Genomic DNA, 21,026 nt, shown 5'->3' on the forward strand with positions numbered 1-21,026 from the left:
CATTCATTTGTTCATCATACCATATTTATTACCTTACATTCTGTGCTCAGTGGGAATAAGGAGATTTGAGGAATATGTAGTTTGATTTAGAAGAACCATGTGAAAAAAGTAAGAAAATAAGTGCAGAGTATATAATAAATTATATACTATAATATTATAAAACATTAATACCATTAATTATTATTATTAACACATTATCAACTGCCAGGAGCAGGCATTTTTTTCTACCTGGAAAACTTCCCTAACATATATTGGCATAGAATGATTGATTAAGTCATGAATAAAATTTGTATTATACAGATTATAAATTATTATTATGCAAAAGTCTTCAAAAATTATCAAAATGTGTTTATGAAAAATCATTTTATTAGTATAAGACAATTTATGTTTCATAAAAATTATGAACCCAAGCTATTTTATTTTCATGCCTAGCTCCTCATTTGGCATCCACTTTTTAGTTTTATGGGCTTCCCTCATAGCTCAATTGGTAAAGAATCTGCCTGCAATGCAGGAAACTCCAGTTTGATCCCTGGATTGGGAAGATCCCCTGGAGAAGGGAAAGGCTACCCATTTGAGTATTCTGACCTGGAGAATCCCTTAGACTCTATAGAACATGGGCTTGCAAAGAGTCAGACACGACTGAGTGACTTTCACTTTCATATTCTTTTAGTTTTATATTGAAATTGTGATTTGTGTTACAATTTGTTTTGATGGTTTCCAAAATCATTGAGTTTGATCTGGTTTTGTGCACTCTTCAAGGTTACTCAGTGACATTTATGCTGCTTTCTTTTTTATCCATTTGCATCATTCAATTTATTACTTTTAGCTTGCAAGAATGTACAAATGTATTTTTCTTCACTGTTTAAACTCCCAGAAGAAATATAATTCTTTTATGATAAGGCTGAAACTCCCTCATCCCAAATCTCTTCTGCCCTATTGAAACAAGGGTTTGTGTTATGCTCTTCTTTATCACCTCAAGGTGTCTTTGGCAAGAGTACAGAACAGGCATTCAAACATTTAGGAACACAAAGCAGATAATGAAATAATGGGTAATAGATAGTGAAGACCACTGTGTTAGTCCAACAAATTTTGTCAACTTGTCTCATTTAGTTGCATCCAGTAAGAGATGGGATGCAGTTGGGTCTAGAGCTGGGGCAAAAATTTGCGCAACATCCAATAGCTGAGGTACCTGGTAGTGATACTGCCTTATGGCAAGATGCACCTCATTCCTCTATGGTCCTTTCCCTCTCTTTGTTTTCAACACTATCTTTTGTTCTTCTTTGTTTCCCATTACTCCCTATCCCCTATACCTTTATCCTGCCAAACATTTCAGTTCAGTCACTCAGTCGTGTCCGACTCTTTGCGACCCCATGAACTGCAGCACGCCAGGCCTCCCTGTCCATCACCAACTCCCAGAGTTTACCCAAACTCAGGTCCATTGAGTCAGTGATGCCATCTAACCATCTCATCCTCTGTCGTCCCCTTCTTCTCCTGCTTTCAATCTTTCCCAACATCAGGGTCTTTTCAAATGAGTCAGCTCTTCGCATCAGGTGGCCAAAATATTAGAGTTTCAGCTTCAACATCAGTCCTTCCAATGAACACCTAGGACTGACTTCCTTTAGGATGGACTGGTGGTCAGGGCTGATAAGGAGTATATATGTATTAACTTATTAATCTTCACTACAGCCCTACGGAATAGGTGTTATCGATTTTCCATTATACTGATGAAAACAAGAGATTAGATGAACTCCCCAAGTTCATGCAGCTGGAAATCTCACTTTCTTGATTATCATGTGTGTGCTCAGTCATGTCTGACTGTTTGTGACCCCAGGGATGGTAGCCCTCCAGTCTCCTCTATCCATGGCATTTTCCAGGAAGGAATACTGGAGTGGGTTGCCCTTTCCTCCTCCAGGGCCTCTTCCCAACCCAGGGGTCAAATTCGTGTCTCCTGTGTCTCCTGCATTGGCAGGTGGATTCTTTCATTGTTACTTTATACACTGCTTAACAAGCCAGATATTGTAAGGTACCCTTTCAGCTCCTTCCCCCATGTATACATAAGGCTTCTGTGTTTGGTGACACTTACAGAAACCCAACAAATTCCAGCTTTAACTAGTTCACTCAAAGTGGTCAGTCCTTTCCTGCAGTGCAGTTGTTGGTTTTCCAATGTGTCTCTGGATTCTTAGACCACTTCTATCTTCCAAAGCAATGTGATGAGCTATTACAGACAAATAAGAAGTCAGGTTTGCTGAATCTGAATTTGCCCATGTGACGTGGCTGTTTTGGTTTTAGCCTTAGGGTGCCTACTTCCTAAAGCTTACCTGTGCTTCATAAGCTAGTGTGGGCAGACGGTTGCTCCTAAAATAAGGAATAATTCCTGCCTATTAGCAAGTGAGTTTACTCCAGGAAACCACTGAAAGTCAGTACAAATCAGAAGAGTTTCAGCAGGAGTCTAAATTAACCTGCAGGAGTCTTTGAGAGCTGTGAGCAGTATTACTCCCAAGCACAACAAGGTCAGCCCAGTCATGATTTGACTCTGCTTCTCAAGTGGGAATGATTTTTTAAAGAGAGCTTGCCTGTTGCTTTATGTTGTAAAAAAGAAAGAAAACATTAAGAATATGTGACTAATCAAGGGCTAGAAGACTTGAAAACAGAAGTTTTCTGATTAGTAATGCAAAGCTGGGATCATGTCTTTCTGTATTTGTCAAAGTGGGGGACATAAAATCCTGATAACCTATTCAGCTAGCTAAAAAGGTTTCCATGACAACTGTGGGAACGTGGAACATTCGGTACTCTTGTCTTCAAAAATAACCTTTCCATATAGGCAAGAGATTGTTAAAAGCACTAACCTGCTTCACCTTTCTAGTCCAAGGTAACTACCTGAGACGTTGGTCTCTTCCTACCCTAGAACTTCAAATGTTCTGTTTGCCCTATAGCACAGGGATAAAAATTCAGATAAGTAGCCCAGGATAAACTGTGTTTCATCTCAGCAGTTATAGCCTGTTATAACGCGCTCATTAGTTTTTCTGGGGGAAGGTGAACTTACATCTGTGCACGGTATTATAGATATAAAGGTTGTTCTTTCTCTCCTTTTAAAGTCAATCAAGTTGAAAATAGAAAATATAGTTATCTTTTATAAAAACTTTTTCCTGAAAAACCAGCAATACATTCTCATGATAGATAATGTAAGAAATATAGAAAAAAGCTAAGGAAAAAAAATAATAAAGCACCTATTCTCTCTCAGGGCTTCCCTGGTGGCTCAGATGGTAAAGCGTCTGCCTATAATGCAGAAGACCCGGGTTCGATCCCTGGGTTGGGAAGATCCCCTGGAGAAGGAAATGGCAACCCACTCCAGTATTCTTGCCTGGAAAATTCCATGGACTGAAGAGCCTGGTAGGCTACAGTTCATGTGGTTGCAAAGAGTCGGACAAGACTGAGCAACTTCACTTCACTTCACTTCATTCTGTCACAACCTAGAGAGCCTAACCATTGCTAATTTTTTTTTTTACATATTTTCTTTTAGCGTTTATATCATATCTCATCTCTATTTTGTTTGTTCACTGTTTTAACGGAACTGTTCTTTAAGTTAGACCCACAGAGATAATGGAGGGTTTATTGCAAAAACAAAAAGAAACACATAATAGATGGTCGCTTGGGTGGCAGTGCCTCTAAGACTGACTCCTTAAAAAACCAAACCAATAGCTTTATGAATACTCAGATGTAAATAACGTATCTTATCTGAGAAATGGCATTCGTATTTCTCTAGAAACAAGTTCTAATGGTCCATTGGCTCTTTTCCAGTATGGACTATCACTCTCTTTGGTTTATTCCATCCTTGTCCAGGTCACATGTTTAGTGTCAGATATCACAAATGGCACAAGCTCCAGACAACTCATGGACCATCTGAGACTTCCTTATGCAGAAGGGAGACTCCAAGGCCCCTTACCAGTATATCTTATATACAATTTTATATCCCTTTCCCCCCTGAGATCTATCATCAGTGGCATTTCAGGAGGGGAACTATAAAAGTGGTTCATTCCAGGTGCAGGTAACAAGGGAGTGGGGAGGGCATAACAGAGAGATTAAAATTAATAATTAGTAAATAAAAGGGCTTCCCTGTGGTGCAAAGGTTAAAGTGTCTGGCTGCAATGTGGGAGACCTGGGTTCGATCCCTGGGTTGGGAAGATCCCCTGGAGAAGGAAATGGCAACCCACTCCAGCATTCTTGCCTGGAGAATCCCATGGACAGAGGAGCTTGGTGGGCTACAGTCCACGGGTCGCAAAAAGTCCAACTGAGCAACTTCACTTTCACTTTCTAGCAATGATTCAAGGGTGGGCTTGTTGATAATATTAGGGTGTGTGCACTGCCAACAAGGGGGTGGGGAGGGCATAACAGAGAGATTAAAATTAATAATTAATAAATAAAACCTACTAAAGTTTCCGTCAGTTCACTTGCTCAGGCATGTCTGACCCTTTGCTACCACATGGACTGCAGCCCAGCAGGCTTCCCTGTCCATCACCAACACCCAGAACCTACTCAAACCCATGTCCTTTGAGTCGGTCATGCCATCCAACCATCTCATCCTCTTGCATCCTTTTCTCCTCCCACCTTCAGTCTTTCCCAGGGTCAGGGTCTTTTCAAATGAGTCAGTTCTTCACAAAAGGTGGCCAAAGCATTGGAGTTTCAGCTTGAACATCAGTCCTTCCAATGAATATTCAGGATAGATCTCCTTTAGGATTGACTGGTTTGATCTCTTTGCAGGCCATGGGACTCTGAAGAGTCTTCAACCTCAGAGTTCAAAAGCATCAGTTCTTCAGTGATCAGCTTTTTTTATGGTCCAACTTTCACATCCATAAATGACTACTGGAAAAACCATAGCTTTGACTAGGCAGACCTTTGTCAGCAAAGTAATGTCTCTGCTTTTTAATATGCTGTCTAGCTTTGTCATAGATTTTCTCCCAAGGAGCGAGCATCTTTTAATTTCATGGTTGCAGTCACCATTTGCAATGATTTTGGAACCCAAGAAAATAAAGTCTGTCACTGTTTCCATTGTTTCCCCATCTATTTGCCATGAAGTGATGGGACCAGATGCCATGATCTTTGTTTTTTGAATGGTGAGTTTTAATCCAGCTTTTTCACTATCCTCTCTCACTTTCATCAAGAGGCTCTTGAGCTCCTCTTCGCTTTCTGCCTTAAGGGCACTGTCATCTGGTTATCTGAGATTATTGATATTTCTCCCTGGAATCTTGATTCCAGCTTGCGCTTTATCCAGTCTGGCATTTCGCATGATGTACTCTGCATATAAGTTAAATCAGCAGGGTAACAATATACAGCCTTGACATTCTCCTTTCCCAATTTTGAACCAGTCCATTTTTCCATGTCCAGTCTAACTGTTACTTCTGGACCTGCGTGCATATTTCTCAGGGGGCAGGTAAGATGGTCTGGTATTCCCATCTCTTGAAGAATTTTCCACAGTTTGTTGTGAATCACACAGTCAAAGGCTTTGGCACAGGCAATAAACCAGAAGTTTTTCTGGAACTTTCTTGCTTTTTCTATAATCCAGCGGATGTTGGCACTTTGATCTCTGGTTCCTCTGCCTTTTCTAAGTCCAGCTTGAACATCTGGAAGTTCACAGTTCACATACTATTGAAGCCTGCCTTGGAGAATTTTGAGCATTACTTTGCTAGCGTGTGAGATGAGTGCAATTTTGCAGTAGTTTGTTTCTGTCCTTTATTGTGCCCATCTTTGTATGAAATGTTCCCTTGGTATCTCTAATTTTCTTGAAGAGATCTCTGGTCTTTCTCATTCTATTGTTTTCCTCTATTTATTTGCACTGATCTCTTAGGAAAGGTTTCTTATCTTTCCTTGCTATTCTTTGGAACTCTGCATTCAGATGGATATATCTTTCCTTTTCTCTTTTACCTTTCACTTCTCTTTTCTCAGCTATTTGTAAGGCCTCCTCAGACAACCATTTTGCCTTTTTGCATTTCTTCTTTCTGGGGATGATTTTGATCACCGCCTCCTGTACAATGTTATGAACCTCCATCCATAGTTCTTCAGGTCCTCTGTCTATCAGATCTAATCCCTTGAATCTATTTGTCACTTCCACTGTATAATCATAAAGGATTTGATTTAGGTCATACCTGAATGGTCTAGTGGTTTTCCCTAAAGCTTAGCCTGCTTTATATTATCACAATGATTCTGCAATTCTGAATATCAAGAATAAAATACTTCTCCCAAAATATGTTTTGTTGGCCTAATTTCTAAAGAATTAGTGAAGGCAAGGATGGATTTTGCTTATATAATATATACTTAAGCTTCAGATTAGCACATTTTAGTTCTTACACTTTAATTAACTTTGTGATCTGGGAGTTAATTCAAAGGATTCCCTGTGTGGTGTGACAGAGAATTAGCTACTATGTTCCTCTCCTCTCAAAAATAAGTTTTATAGTGTTCATAATCATTCAAGCTCACTTGGAGGGCAGTTAATGTAGTCAAGTCTTATGCCTTGTATACTTCTGGATTCAGTCAATAGATTTAAAGTTAAAAGTGGTAGCATAGTCGTAGCATAGTCGCTGTAAAAATAAAGTAATAAAACTTAAGTTACTTCCAGTCTGCCATTCTATGTGCAAATCATCCTCTGAAACAAGGAATTCAACCTTCTGGAAGTATTTCTCCATATCTTTTGCCCACTTCCTTCCAAAAAATAGAACTTTAAAATTATTAATTTATTGCTTTTTCTTCTTTGTACCATAATATTCATTTTAAATTATACTTTACTCTGCTTTCCACATTGGGATGTAACCATATAAATGTCAATATTAGAAGAATTTTACTGTTCATATTTCTGGCCATTGTTGCTGTTTGCTACACTTTATGATTATTACTGAAAATAATTTTGTCCTATAGAAGAGGAAAGGTATTTAAAATGATTCACTGCAGATGTCAAGATAGTCCATGGTCTATCATATTTTAAGCATTTAATCATATTAGGTTTTCATTATAAACACTATTTTATTATAATAGTATTCTTTTATCCAGAGATGCCAAAAACTTATTTATTAATAACAATTAATTTATTATTGGATAATTTAGCTTGTCCAAGTTTCACTTTTATAAATAGTGTTATATTGAATATCTCTGCACACATTTTATTTCTACCTTCTGCCTTTGCTTCAGTCTAATTTTATGGACTGCTTATAGACAGTAAACAAAGCCAAAAACCAGGACAAGAGGCCCACAATCGATTATCCTCAAACTAGATGATATGACTCACCACTGCGGTGAACTCTAGCTTATTCAATAGTTACTTATCCACAAGTCTAGTATTCATAATTCATATGACCTACCTACAGCATCCTAGAAAACAGCAAAAATATAAAAACAAAAAATCTGATGGTGTATTGTCTTTAAAAACCCTTAAGAATCTCCCTTTTTTTGTACACACATCTATTATTTACGTGCAGGATTCTTGAACATTTCCATCTATCATGTTATGCAGAGATTCTCCCGAATAAAATCCTCCCAGGCAGCTCCTAGTCATCTAGGGCATCCTGATCTGCTCTGTTTAATCTTGTTTCGATGCACATGCTAAATAAGAAACTGGCAAGATGATGCAAGAAGCTATGGATACTTGGCTTTGTTCTTATGCTCAGAATCAGGCAGCATTTCTCTGGGTAATTTATTCCCTACCAAACTTATGTGAAGAATATAAGGGGAATCTGATTTACACCCACACCAAAGAAGTAGCCATGCCCTAAAATCACTATTCAGTGCGCTCAGGAGAGGATTGTTCTGCAAGAGACATAACAAAGTCATGGGAAAGAGTTTGGCTCTAGTGCGAGATTGCCTGAGTTTGAATCCCATTGGCTGCTTGGGTGACCCTGGGCTGGTCAGGTGCTGTACTAAGCTCTGGGATAAAAGAATGGACAAGTTATACTCATTGCCTGATGGAAACTTACAGTTTGGAGAGAGAGTCAGACAATTAAAAAGATCATTATATAAGAGATTGCAGTCATTTCATCCCTCTAGACTCAGGATATCTGCCGTTATTATTATATTGAGATTGATGTCACCTTCCACAGAAGATTAAATCTCTTTGAAAGCAGACCATAGATTCACAAACATTGAAGATAGCTCTCCTCTCTCCCTCTTTCCATGTATATGCTGTGCTTAGTCACTGAGACTCTTTGCAGCCCCATGGACTGCAGCCCGCCAGGCTCCTCTGTCCATGAGAATTCTCCAGTCAAGCATACTGGAGCGGGTTACCATGCCCTTCTCCAGGAGATCTTCCCAACCCAGGGATTGAACCCAGGTCTCCTGCACTGCAGGCAGATTCTTTACCATCTGAGCCACCAGGGAACCCCAAAACTATTGTAGCTTATCCCTTCTCCAAGGGATCTTCATGACCCAGGAATTGAACCAGGGTCGCCTGCCTGGCAGATGGATTCTTTACCAGCTGAGCTACCAGGGAAGCCCAAACTGGAGTAGGTAGCCATTCCCTTCTCCAGGGGATCTTCCCAACCCAGGGATTGAATTCGGGTCTCCTGCACTGCAGGCAGATTCTTTACTGTCTGAACCACCAGAAAAGCCCTGAAGCTCCATGTATATATATTTGTATATACACACACATACATACATATAGAAGATAGAGTCTCTCTACACATGCGCGTGCACATGTGAACTTTCATATACACATACACATTTATATGCATACAAGTATGTACACACATACAAAAATATATTTTTTTCTTCAGGAAAAATGGATGGATGCTCCCACCATCCCCCTTTACTATGTGACCTTCTTATTCATTATTTTTCTCCTTCTTGCTCAACCAAGAATACCTGACTCAAATCCAAATTCGGCCTCTGGCCAGTTTTCTGACTTCTGCTAAATTTACATGACTTTACAAAGCCTCAGTTTCTCCATCTATAAAATGAAGATTATAAGCAACATCATCTCATAAGGATTTAATGGCGATTATAAGCAATCAGTTCAGTTCAGTCGCTCAGTCGTGTCCAACTATTTGTGACCACATGAATCGCAGCACGCCAGGCCTCCCTGTCCATCACCAACTCCCGGAGTTCACTCAGACTCATGTCCATCGAGTCAGTGATGCCATCCAGCTATCTCATTCTCAGTCGTCCCCTTCTCCTCCTGCCCCCAATCCCTCCCAGCATCAGAGTCTTTTCCAATGAGTCAACTCTTCGCATGAGGTGGCCAAAGTACTGGAGCTTCAGCTTTAGCATCATTCCTTCCAAAGAAATGCCAAGGTTGATCTTCAGAATGGACTGGTTGGATCTCCTTGCAGTCCAAGGGACTCTCAGGAGTCTTCTCCAACACCACAGTTCAAAAGCATCAACTCTTCGACGCTCAGCCTTCTTCACAGTCCAACTCTCACATCCATACATGACCACTGGAAAAACCATAGCCTTGACTAGACGGACCTTAGTTGGCAAAGTAATGTCTCTGCTTTTCAATATGCTATCTAGGTTGGTCATAACTTTTCTTCCAAGGAGTAAGCGTCTCTTAATTTCATGGCTGCAGTCACTATCTGTAGTGATTTTGGAGCCCCCGAAAATAAAGTCTGACACTGTTTCCACTGTCTCCCCATCTATTTCCCATGAAGTGATGGGACCGGATGCCATGATCTTAGTTTTCTGAATGTTGAGCTTTAAGCCAACTTTTTCACTCTCCTCTTTCACTTTCATCAAGAGGCTTTTTAGCTCCTCTTCACTTTCTGCCATAAGGGTGGTGTAACCTGTATATCTGAGGTTATTGATATTTCTCCCGGCATCTTGATTCCAGCTTGTGTTTCTTCCAGTCCAGCATTTCTCATGATGTACTCTGCATAGAAGTTAAATAAGCAGGGTGACAAGCAATAATCTATATAAAATGTTAAGCATAATGCCAGGCACATAGTTAAGAATTCAACTGATGTTAGCTACTTTTACAATTAGTATGTAAATTACCTTAGTCAGTATAAAATCATCCATAGACTTGGGCTCATTATTATTACCCTCCCTCTGGGACATTACACTTATTAGAAAATAGTTATTGAACATTTAGAGGGAATATAAAATTATCTATGCACAGAGGGGATTATCCTCCATGACTGTTTATGAATTATTTGATGTTGCACACTGGTTCCAATCACTGCACATTGCCTAGACAAGAAGTTTGTTTCTCCAAGCAACTTCATCACCCCTGTGAGTGTCACATGATGTCAGTGCTCAATTCCAGCATGTGGAGAAGATTTTCACCCACTCAGTTCAGTTCAGTTAAGTCACTCAGTCATGCCCGATTCTTTGCAACCCCATAAACCACAGCACACCAGGCCTCCCTGTCCATCATCAACTCCCGGAGTCCACCCAAACCATGTCCATCGAGTCGGTGATGCCATCCAACTATCATATAAGTTAAATAAGCAGGGTAACAATATACAGCCTTGACGTACACCTTTTCCTATTTGGAGCCAGTGTGTTGTTCCATGTCCAGTTCTAACTGTTGCTTCCTGACCTGCATACAGGTTTCTCAAGAGGCAGGTCAGGTGGTCTGGTATTTCCATCTCTTTCAGAATTTTCCACAGTTTATTCACCCACTCAAGTTAGCCAAATGGAGGGGTGAACACATCTTAGGGACATAGACAGGCATTGCTCTAATAAGAAATTTAAGACAGTGCACTGGCTGTTCTCTCTGTGGCATTCTCACCAGTGGGAGATGAGAAGAGGAGCTGAAAGCCTGGGTTTTGTCCATGTCCACTCACAAGGCCATGGAGTCTCATCACCAGTGTTGCTGGCCAACGGTACCCACTATGCAGAGTTCAGCGATCCTTCCTTTTGGACTGACCAAATGGCTACCCTCATTCAGCCAAAGAAGACTGCTTTCTCAGTCTGAGGAAGAAGGTCCGAAACTAGATTATTGTTTTCAAATAAGTTCTCAAATTGTTTTGACGTCTTACTTGAGATAAAGTCTTTGAAAAGTCCAAGAGCTAAAATATGCAACTTTGTTCTCTGGATCTATTTTAACAACTTCCTTTAAAAAGCAATGAGTGGTTGACATCCAACTACCTGCCCAAAGAAGTGAGGAAGGACTAGGCTACAATTCAGTGAAGCATGAAGAGAAGAAACCACGAAGGGTACTATTGGCGTTTATTTCCTCTTCACATCTACAGTTGCCCTTTGTAAGAGAAACAATCACTCCAGAGTGGTCGAGCCCCTGCACCCTTAGTCCAGCTGCAAATGCAGAACCTAAATAGTCACAGCATTGCTGGGGCAGGGAAGAGACATAGGGTGAGATTAGGAGAGGTGGTCTTCAGTAGTGGCTAAGACCAAGTACTTTCAAACCAAAAAGATCTGGGTTTGAATCCTCCTTCAGCTACTTACAAACTAAGTGACCTTGGGCAAATTACTCAACGTCTCTGAGCAACGTCTCTGAGTTGATAAAGTGGTGATAGTTCTTGACTTCACACGGTTATTCTGAGAACTAAATAATAATAAAATCTTGGCATAAAAAAAGCCATCAGCCTATGCTAGCTTCTGCTACTATTAAGGGAGGTGGAGGGAGGTTAAGTCAAGAAAACTTTACAGTATCTGTTCTTGGCTGTGTCGACTCTGTGTCATTAAGTTTCTGAGATTAGGAAACCACTGGATGCCTTGTCTAATGTAAGCAACTCATTTTTGTTGTGCAAAATTCACATTTGCAGACCTCCCAGAAAACTTTACAGAATGAAGCACATAAAAGATTCATACGCATTCGGCAGTTACCTCCCCAATAACACTTCTCAGGGGATTGATTAAGGAATTTAATTTAAGCCAACAGAACCAGTAGTATGTCTGCTGATCCCTATGTAACTGTGTTAGTGAACATAAATATACATGGACAGGCTTTGGGTAGTCTGTGATTCTTACAATTATCTAGTTCAAAGGAAAGCAAACTGATTACCATATGCATGAAAGGGAGAAACAGAAAGTTCTGTTCTGTGTCAGCAGTAGGGGAAAAAGGTGGTTTTGAAATATGAATGTCTTGCTACTTTTATTTGATGTGTTTCCAGTGCTTGTAAAAGAAAATAATCACCAAAATATGACGCATGGAAGCAAATTCAGAGAGTAGTTTTCTTCTCAAGTTGCTGTGTTCAAACTTTGAACAAAAGGAATGCTAGCTAACGTAATCTTTGCAATAGTATGTGCATCCAAGGGATTAAATGCTAAATAAATGATCCTCTTCTTATATTTGGTTATCATGATTTATTTCATAATTATGTCTATGTTCTATGGGGCTTTCCTGCACATCATAGAATACTTAGCAGCATCCTTGGCCTCTACTCACTAGAAATCAGTAGTCTACTATTCCTGAAATGACAATCAAATATGTCTCCAGATATCACCAAAGGTCTCAGACACTGGGATGAGGGGACAAAATGGCCCCATTGGAGAACTAACGCTCTTAATCTAGTGTTCGTGGACCCTGGAAGAGCCCATGGATAGGACTCTAGGGGTCCTTGAACTTGGTGGGAAAGATTTGAATTTCATTTTCACCAAGCTTTATTAGAAATTTAATATGTCTTTCCATAATATATGGAAGTAACAGACCTTAATTTTGAATTATCAAATATAGAATTACCAGTATATGTGAGTTTTAACCAGATAAAAAGCACTAATACACCAGATTTTCTGTCTAACTTCCATTAGTACAGGTAATTCAAAATATCATTGAAAATTGAGGTAAATGTCATGACATATTCAGTGTAAAAAGCAGTTTCCAAAGTATACTTTAAAAGCATTTTGTTAAAAAAAGAAAATCCTAGCTGATTATATAGCAGAGTGTTAACAGCTTTCTCTGAAAGATGAAATTATAGATAAAATTTCCAACTTCAAGATTTTTGCATTGCTTGAATTTTAAAACAAGAATGTATTATTTTAAGTGTGAAAAATCGGTAAAATGTTTTTATTTTTTAAAAAAGAAAATTAGGCTTAATGGCTCTAATTACTAGTTCAAAATTATGCTAGATATTTGACCCTCTGCCTGATCTTATTTAAAATATTACCAAAGAAGTACATATATTACTATATTTCTTAAACTTTGCTAATTATATTTAACAATGATTGTTTTGTAGTTCTTTCTTTGCATTTTTGCACCTACACCTTTTCTGAGAAGGTGTCCACAGGTTTAACTTGACCATGAATAAAGTCCATGACACAGAATTTACCAAGTCCTACTCTAAAACTTCTGCATTTTACCACTTATATTTGGGAAGACATGTGGCAAAGTTGTATAGTGGCTCAGAGCACAGCCTCTGTTCTTCCTTCACTGAAATTACTGGCTGTAAGCTTAACCAGATAAACTTCAGTTTCTTCATCTGCAAAATGAGATTAATATTAGTATGTGTCTTATACCGGCTTTCATAAGGTTAAGTGTTTAGTAACACTGCCTGGCACATAGTTGACACTTAATAACTGCAAGTTATTATTATTACTGCTTTAGTATCTTACAACATGGCTTCTTCAGAAATAATTGTCTAGTAAGTATTTTGCCAGAGGCAGGGGCATTGACAAAGCACAAAAATCTCTGAAATATATGCTAGGGAATATAAAATACTTAGTCTCTCTCCTGGCCAGTGGTGCTTAGCATTTTTCATTTGTAGGAGATATATAAGAAATTCATTTTCTTTAAGAAGGATTTGAAAGTGCTCAAAATTTCATTTGTTCCTGGACACTGTGAGGATGGAAACAGCATTTATTTCGAGTGTAGGGCTTGAAGGATCAGAACGCAGCAGGAACAATGAAGACAGAAGTCAGCTAGGAATTGCTGGACTGGGTGGCGCTTCAGTCCCCAGGTTTCTGCCTTTTACCTGCCCCTCAGTGCCAATTACCAACAAACCCCCACTGATCACACTTTTCCATCCCTGCCCGATTCACACTTGAAAGAATTTCTTTTCCCATGTGATGCCAATTCATGATAAATGTTCACAAAGGCATGACAATTTCAATTGCCAGACCATCTGGCTACTGGATATTTTACCGTGGTTTTTCGAGCCAAGAGCTTTACCAGTTGCCCTGTTTCTAAGGAAACAGAAGCTATGGTAACAATTCGTGACTTAGATGAACTGTCTCATTGCTCATTAAAAACAGCCTCTGGGGGTCAGCAAGCACAAGCTGTACTCCTGTTCCTGCAGCCAGAATACTACGTACTATATTGCTCGTTTTCATTATTCTTATTTGCATCTTCTTTTCTGAATCACTTGCAGAACCAAGCTGAAGTGTGATCTGAGCATAGAAAAGTCCATATTCTACCTACTTTTTCCAGGATCTTTGTTTGAGTGGATGAATAGATGGATGGAAGGATGGATGGATGGTTCAATCATTCATTCAGTCAGTCAACAAACAAATACTGAGCATTTGAGTATCAGGTCACGCCTATGCTTAAACATTTCAGGGTGAAAAGTCCAAATTTCTTAGTTTAGTAATAAATAAACAAACAAAACCTAATTTGGGTCAAAATGAAGCCACTCATTGATGAGTAATACTAATTTAGTCGGTGATGAGAAGCATTTTTACAAATGAGTGAAATAGACTAGGACAGAAGAGAATAAAGCGCATTTTAAGTATTAAGGGTAAATGTTGCTTCATGAAACTTTTCTTCAGTATGTTTTGTGTGTTTTATTGAGTTGAAAAGTAAAATGCATTTCTTATTAGAGAGTCAGTCAAGTTATGAAAAAATTTTAAAGTCACTGACTACAAAAGCCCTTTTACCTGACTCCCAGTCCCATCTCTAACTGCTGCATCAAAATTCATTTTCTAATCATGCTGCACTGCTCAGGTTCTCTAAAAGCACACTTTTTTTTTTCTTTCGTAAATCTCTTCAATGTCCATCCTAATAGAATATGGTTGGATTCTCAAACTGCTTCTGCTTTTTAAAAGTTATTTATTTGTTTGAATTTTAACAATGTATTTTATTGAAGTATAGTTGACTTATAATGTGTTATTAATTTCTGCTATACAGCAAAGTGATTCAGTTTTATATATATATAATATATATATACTCATTTTCATATTTTTTTCCATTATGGTTTATCACAGGATATTGAATATAGTTCTGTGTGCTATGCAGTAGGACTTTGTTGTTTATCCACTTTACGTATAATAGTTTACATCTGCTAATCCCAACTCCCAATCCATCCCTCCCCCATCCCCACCTCCCTCCCCTTTAGCAACCATGAGTCTGTTCTGTATGCCTGTCAGTCTATAAAACCACACACTCCTGTGGTTCTAGATGCTTGCACAGGGCACTTTTACTTTATGTTACAGTGTATCCATCAGTTCCTGCCTCACTGCGCTTTGTCCCACTTACAGCCTCCTCCAAGAAGCCTCTCTCACATACCGCTCCCCTCCACCACCCAGCCTGGATCAAGTCCCCATCTAGAAGTTTGTAAGATCCTCATGCATACCTTATGACTGATGTTGGCTTGTCTTTCATCTTTTCAACTATTTGTCTCTTAGAAATCACAACTAAGTATAATTGGTTGTTGTAGCTGCAATTTTAACTTCCAAAGGTGACCTAAAGTGCAGACAAACCTGAGAGATAATATCCAGTTCAATGTTGTCAAAGTGTGAGCTGCTTATTAGTGGTGATGGACACTGCGTGACTTTAATCTGGAGAGTGAATTCTAGAACATTAAAGGACAATAATATTAAATAGTATTGAAACACTCAGTGAGGAAATTTTCCCTTTGCAAGACTTACCCATCTTTCTAATAACAAAAGGGAAAAAAATCTGTTTGATGTGTTGAAGAACAGATTTTATAAAAAGTAAAATGATGACTCTTCTACCAATATGAATGATGCCTTTGAACTGTGTGCTGAAGACTCCTGAAAGTCCCTTGGACAGAAAGGAGATCAAACCTGTCAATTGTGAGGGAGATCAACCCTGAATATTTACTGGAAGGACAGATGCTGAAGCTGAAGCTCCAGTATTTTGGTCATCTGATGTGAACAGATGACTCATTGCAAAAGTCCCTGATGCTGGGAAAGACTGAGGGCAGAAGGAGAAAAGGGCATCAGAGGATGAGATGGCTGGATGGCATCACCAATGAAATGAAGATGAACTTGGACAAACTTCGGGAGATGGTGAGGAACAGGGAGGCCTTTCGTGCTGCAGTCCAGGAGGTCACAAAGAGTCGGACACGACTGGGCAACTGAACAACACCACCACCACCAATATAAAATGAATGTATGTGAAAGATTTAACTTATTGATTAATAAGGGAACCAGTCAGATGCTACAACCAGTTCAGAGGAATGTTCAAAGAACTCCACATATATAGACAAATACGGAGTGTTGAAATGAAATTACAAGTAGAAGCAAAACGGGTCTGTTCACTAGGCAATAATCAATTTCAATTTGCTCGACACAATCAATTTGTGTTTCTGTGGATCAGAACCATTTGCATTATCATCATTTTCTACAATTTATTAAGTTGTAAAGTAACTGAAAGAACAATACAAGGCTGAGATAACACAGAAAGGTTATCTTTTTGGCCCATTTCAGTCTTTTGTAATTTTTCCCAAGCTGCACAAATCTTTCATCTCCCTCCAACAATTGCTAATCTTCTTTGTAATATGTAAAAAGCAAGCCACTCTCTCTGAGCCTTTGGTATATAGCATTGACTAACTGCTGCTGGTGAAGATTGAGGGTGAAAGGAGAAGGTGACAGAAGAGAAGATGGTTAGATACCATCACTGACTCAGTGGACATATATCTAAGCAACTTCTGGGAGATACCAAAGGACAGGGAAGCTTAGTGTGCTGCAGTCCATGGGGTCTCAAAGAGTTAGACGTGACTTAGCAGCTGAACAACAAACAACAACGATTGACTAGCTGGAATCGGATAATACTGTTATTTCTATTATGATCACCTTACACTTACCTTTTATTGTTTAAAATAAGTTGTTTTTATTCGGTGCAATGATGTGAATTTTTGTTAAAATGTATTAATATAATGAGTCTATTAAAAGAAAATAATGAGAAAATCACAGCACAGTGATAAAAATATTTCAGTTTCAGTTCAGTCACTCAGTCATGTCCAACTCTTTGGAACCCCATGAATCACAGCACGCCAGGACTCCCTGTCCATCACCAACACCCGGACTTCACTCAGACTCACATCCATCGAGTCACTGATGCCATCCAGCCATCTCATCTTCTGTCATCCCCTTCTCCTCCTGCCCCCAAACCCTCCCAGCATCAGAGTCTTTTCCAATGAGTCAACTCTTTGCATGAGGTGGCCAAAGTACTGGAGTTTCAGCTTTAGCATCATTCCTTCCAAAGAAATCCCAGGGTTGATCTCCTTCAGAGTGGACTGGTTGGATCTCCTTGCAGTCCAAGGGACTCTCAAGAGTCTTCTCCAACACCACAGTTCAAAAGCATCAATTCTTCGGCACTCAGCCTTCTTCACAGTCCAACTCTCACATCCATACATGACCACTGGGAAAACCATAGCCTTGACTAGACGGACCTTAGTCGGCATGGTAATGCCTCTGCTTTTGAATATACTGTCTAGGTTGGTCATAACTTTTCTTCCAAGGAGTAAATGTCTTTTAATTTCATGGCTGCAGTCACCATCTACAGTGATTTTGGAGCCCAGAAAAATAAAGTCTGATACTGTTTCCACTGTTTCCGCATCTACTTCCCATGAAGTGATGGGACCAGATGCCATGATCTTCGTTTTCTGAATGTTGAGCTTTAAGCCAACTTTTTCACTCTCCTCTTTCACTTTCATCAAGAGGCTATTTAGCTCCTCCTCACTGTCTGCCATAAGGGTGGTGTCACCTGCATATCTGAGGTTATTGATATTTCTCCTGGCAATCTTGATTCCAGCTTGTGTTTCTTCCAGTCCAGAGTTTCTCATGATGTACTCTGCATATAAGTTAAATATGCAGGGTGACAATATACATTCTTGATGCACTCCTTTTCCTATTTGGAACCACTCTGTTGTTCCATATCCAGTTCTAACTGTTGCTTCCTGATCTGCATACAGATTTCTCAAGAGGCAGGTTAGGTGGTCTGGTATTCACATCTTTTTCAGAATTTTCTAGTTTATTGGGATCCACATAGTCAAAGGCTTTGGCATATTCAATAAAGCAGAAGTAGATGTTTTTCTGGAACTCTCTTGCTTTTTCCATGATCCAGCAGATGTTGGCAATTTGATCTCTTGTTCCTCTGCCTTTTCTAAAGCCAGCTTGAACATCAGGAAGTTCACAGTTCACGTATTGCTGAAGCCTGGCTTGGAGAATTTTGAGCATTACTTTACTAGCATGTGAGATGAGTGCAATTGTGCAGTAGTTTGAGCATTCTTTGGCATTGCCTTTCTTTGGGATTGGAATGAAAACTGACCTTTTCCAGTCCTGTGGCCACTGCTGAGTTTTCCAAATTTGCTGGCATATTGAGTGCAGCACTTTCATAGCATCATCTTTCAGGATTTGAAACAGCTCAACTGGAATTCCATCACCTCCACTAGCTTTGTTCGTAGTGATGCTTTCTAAGGCCCACTTGACTTCACATTTCATAATGTCTGGCTCTAGATGAGTGATCACACCATCGTGATTATCTGGGTCGTGAAGATCTTTTTTGTACAGTTCTTCTGTGTATTCTTGCCACCTCTTCTTAATATCTTCTGCTTCTGTTAGGTCCATACCATTTCTGTCCTTTATCAAGTCCATCTTTGCATGAAATGTTCCCTTGGTATCTCTAATTTTCTTGAAGAGATTTCTATTCTTTCCCATTCTGTTCTTTTCCTCTATTTCTTTGCACTGATCGCTAAAGAAGGCTTTCTTATCTCTTCTTGCTATTGGAACTCTGCATTCAGTTACATATATCTTTCCTTCCTTTGCTTTTTGCCTCTCTTCTTTTCACAGCTATTTGTAAGGCCTCCCCAGACAGCCATTTTGCTTTTTTGCATTTCTTTTCCATGGGGATGGTCTTGATCCCTGTCTCCTGTACAATGTCACGAACCTCATCCATGGTTCATCAGGCACTCTACCTATCAGATCTAGGCCCTTAAATCTATTTGTCACTTCCACTGTATAATCACAAGGGATTTGATTTAGGTCATACCTGAATGGTCTAGTGGTTTTCCCTACTTTCTTCAATTTGAATCTGAATTTGGTAATAAGGAGTTCATGATCTCAGCCAGTCAGCTCCTGGTCTTGTTTTTGTTGACTGTATAGGGCTTCTCCATCTTTGGCTGCAAAGAATATAGTCAATCTGATTTCAGTGTTGACCATCTGGTGGTGTCCATGTGTAGAGTCTTCTCTTGTGTTGCTGGAAGAGGGTGTTTGTTATGACCAGTGCATTTTCTTGGCAATACTACACTGGTTAGGACAGACATTTCAAACCAGACTCTCTGGGATCAAGTGACTTTAATAAGTTATTTAAACTCTTCATGCTGCAGTTATTTTACCTGTGAAATATATTTATCTGTAACATGGACACAATTATAGTATTGGCCCTGGTAACTCAGCTATTAAGGAATCCGCCTGCAGTGCAGGAGATCTCAGTTTGATTCCTTGGTTGGAAGATCCCCTGGAGAAGGGAAAGGCTACCCACTTCAGTATTCTGGACTGGAGAATTCCATGGACTGTATAATCCATGGGGTTGCAACAAGTCAGACACAACTAAGCAACTTTCACTTTACTTTCATAACATTATGGTGAGGATTAAATTATTTAAAGTTTAGAACAGTATCTGCATATAGCAAATACTAAATACAAATTATCACTATTATTATTTTTATTATTATAATTATATGGCAAAAACTGTGAAGATAGTATACATGTGACTATAGTTTGGGAAATACTGATATCTATAGCAACAACCATTTTATAGGATTTTGTCTCTACCTGAGAGTGCTTCCAAAGAACATCAAACTTCTTAGAGTTTCTCTCTGCTAGTTAACAAAGTCAGTAACCTTATATCTCTCTAATTCCTCCCAGCATTCCAATAAAAACTCTTCAGTAATCAATCTCATCGACCTTCAAATTCATTGACCCTCCTCCCAACAATGAACTCAGTTTGCTTCTTACCAAGCTTAGAATTCATTGTTCATCACTCTGGTCATTCATTTACATATGTACTCAACTCCCTTATTCCTGTTCCATAATATCTGCCTAGAAAAATCTCTAACCTTGAATAAACACAATTACCCCACGCCTAACAGTAAGAAGCCTTTAGCGCTGTCCAGCAGTCCTACTGCTTTTTCTGAAATGCCTCTTCATTGCTCTGAGACTGCTATTTCACATCTTTTCTTCTCTCCTTAAGTCTTCAGGATTCACCCACTTGTAGCACTTCCTCTTGCCTATATTTCACTGATAAGCGAAGTTAGAAAACAATGACCACATTTTTTCCAGCAGCAAATTTACCAAGTCTTTGAAAACATCCACACACAGACTGACACCCTACAGTTATGAGGGATGAAGAGTATGGGCTTCAGTCATCTAAAGACAAGGACTCTACACAGGCACTGGCTGCTATCCCCTCTGTCTACCCAAGGACTTAGATTCTACAGTACCCCTCTCCCTTTTTTCTAAATCACCAACTTTCCCTTTTTCTACTGGACTACACCTTACATAACACAGAATGCTGTAAAATATTTCTGACTCCCCGCATACTCCAACTAGCACCTCACATCGTATAGCCAAAGCCACTGAAAGAGTTGCTTCCACTCCCTCTGGATATTCCACTCACCCACAATCCACTTATCAAGGTGACAGTGAAACTTTATCTTGCTAATGTCAGTGGAATGCTATCCATCTTCTTACGAGACCTCTGAGGAGCATTGATTCAAACTCTTTCTCTTAAAAGATTATATTCTCTTGCTCTAAGGATGTCACACTCTCTAACCTTTAATTATATCTTTCTAACTGACTGACCACTTCTTCTCAATATCCTTACTGATTCTGTATCCTCTGCCAGATCTGTGAATACTGAACTCCCCTTCAGTGCCAAACATTGTTCTCACTCTACAACCGGCTCCATT

At 39.4% G+C, this 21,026-nt stretch overlaps 1 protein-coding gene and 1 non-coding gene across 2 annotated transcripts in view; both read left to right on the forward strand.

Annotated features, from left to right (window-relative positions):
- GABRB1 (gamma-aminobutyric acid type A receptor subunit beta1) overlaps positions 1-21,026 on the forward strand; it is a 438,990-nt gene that overhangs the window by 266,659 nt on the left and 151,305 nt on the right. The gene's annotated exons all lie outside the window — the stretch shown is intronic.
- Positions 3,246-3,317, forward strand: TRNAY-AUA (transfer RNA tyrosine (anticodon AUA)). Its single transcript has one exon. It is a non-coding gene; the product is annotated as a tRNA-Tyr (tRNA).

This window comes from Ovis canadensis, chromosome 6 (assembly GCF_042477335.2).
Source record: "Ovis canadensis isolate MfBH-ARS-UI-01 breed Bighorn chromosome 6, ARS-UI_OviCan_v2, whole genome shotgun sequence".
Classification (NCBI taxonomy): Eukaryota; Metazoa; Chordata; class Mammalia; order Artiodactyla; family Bovidae; genus Ovis; species Ovis canadensis.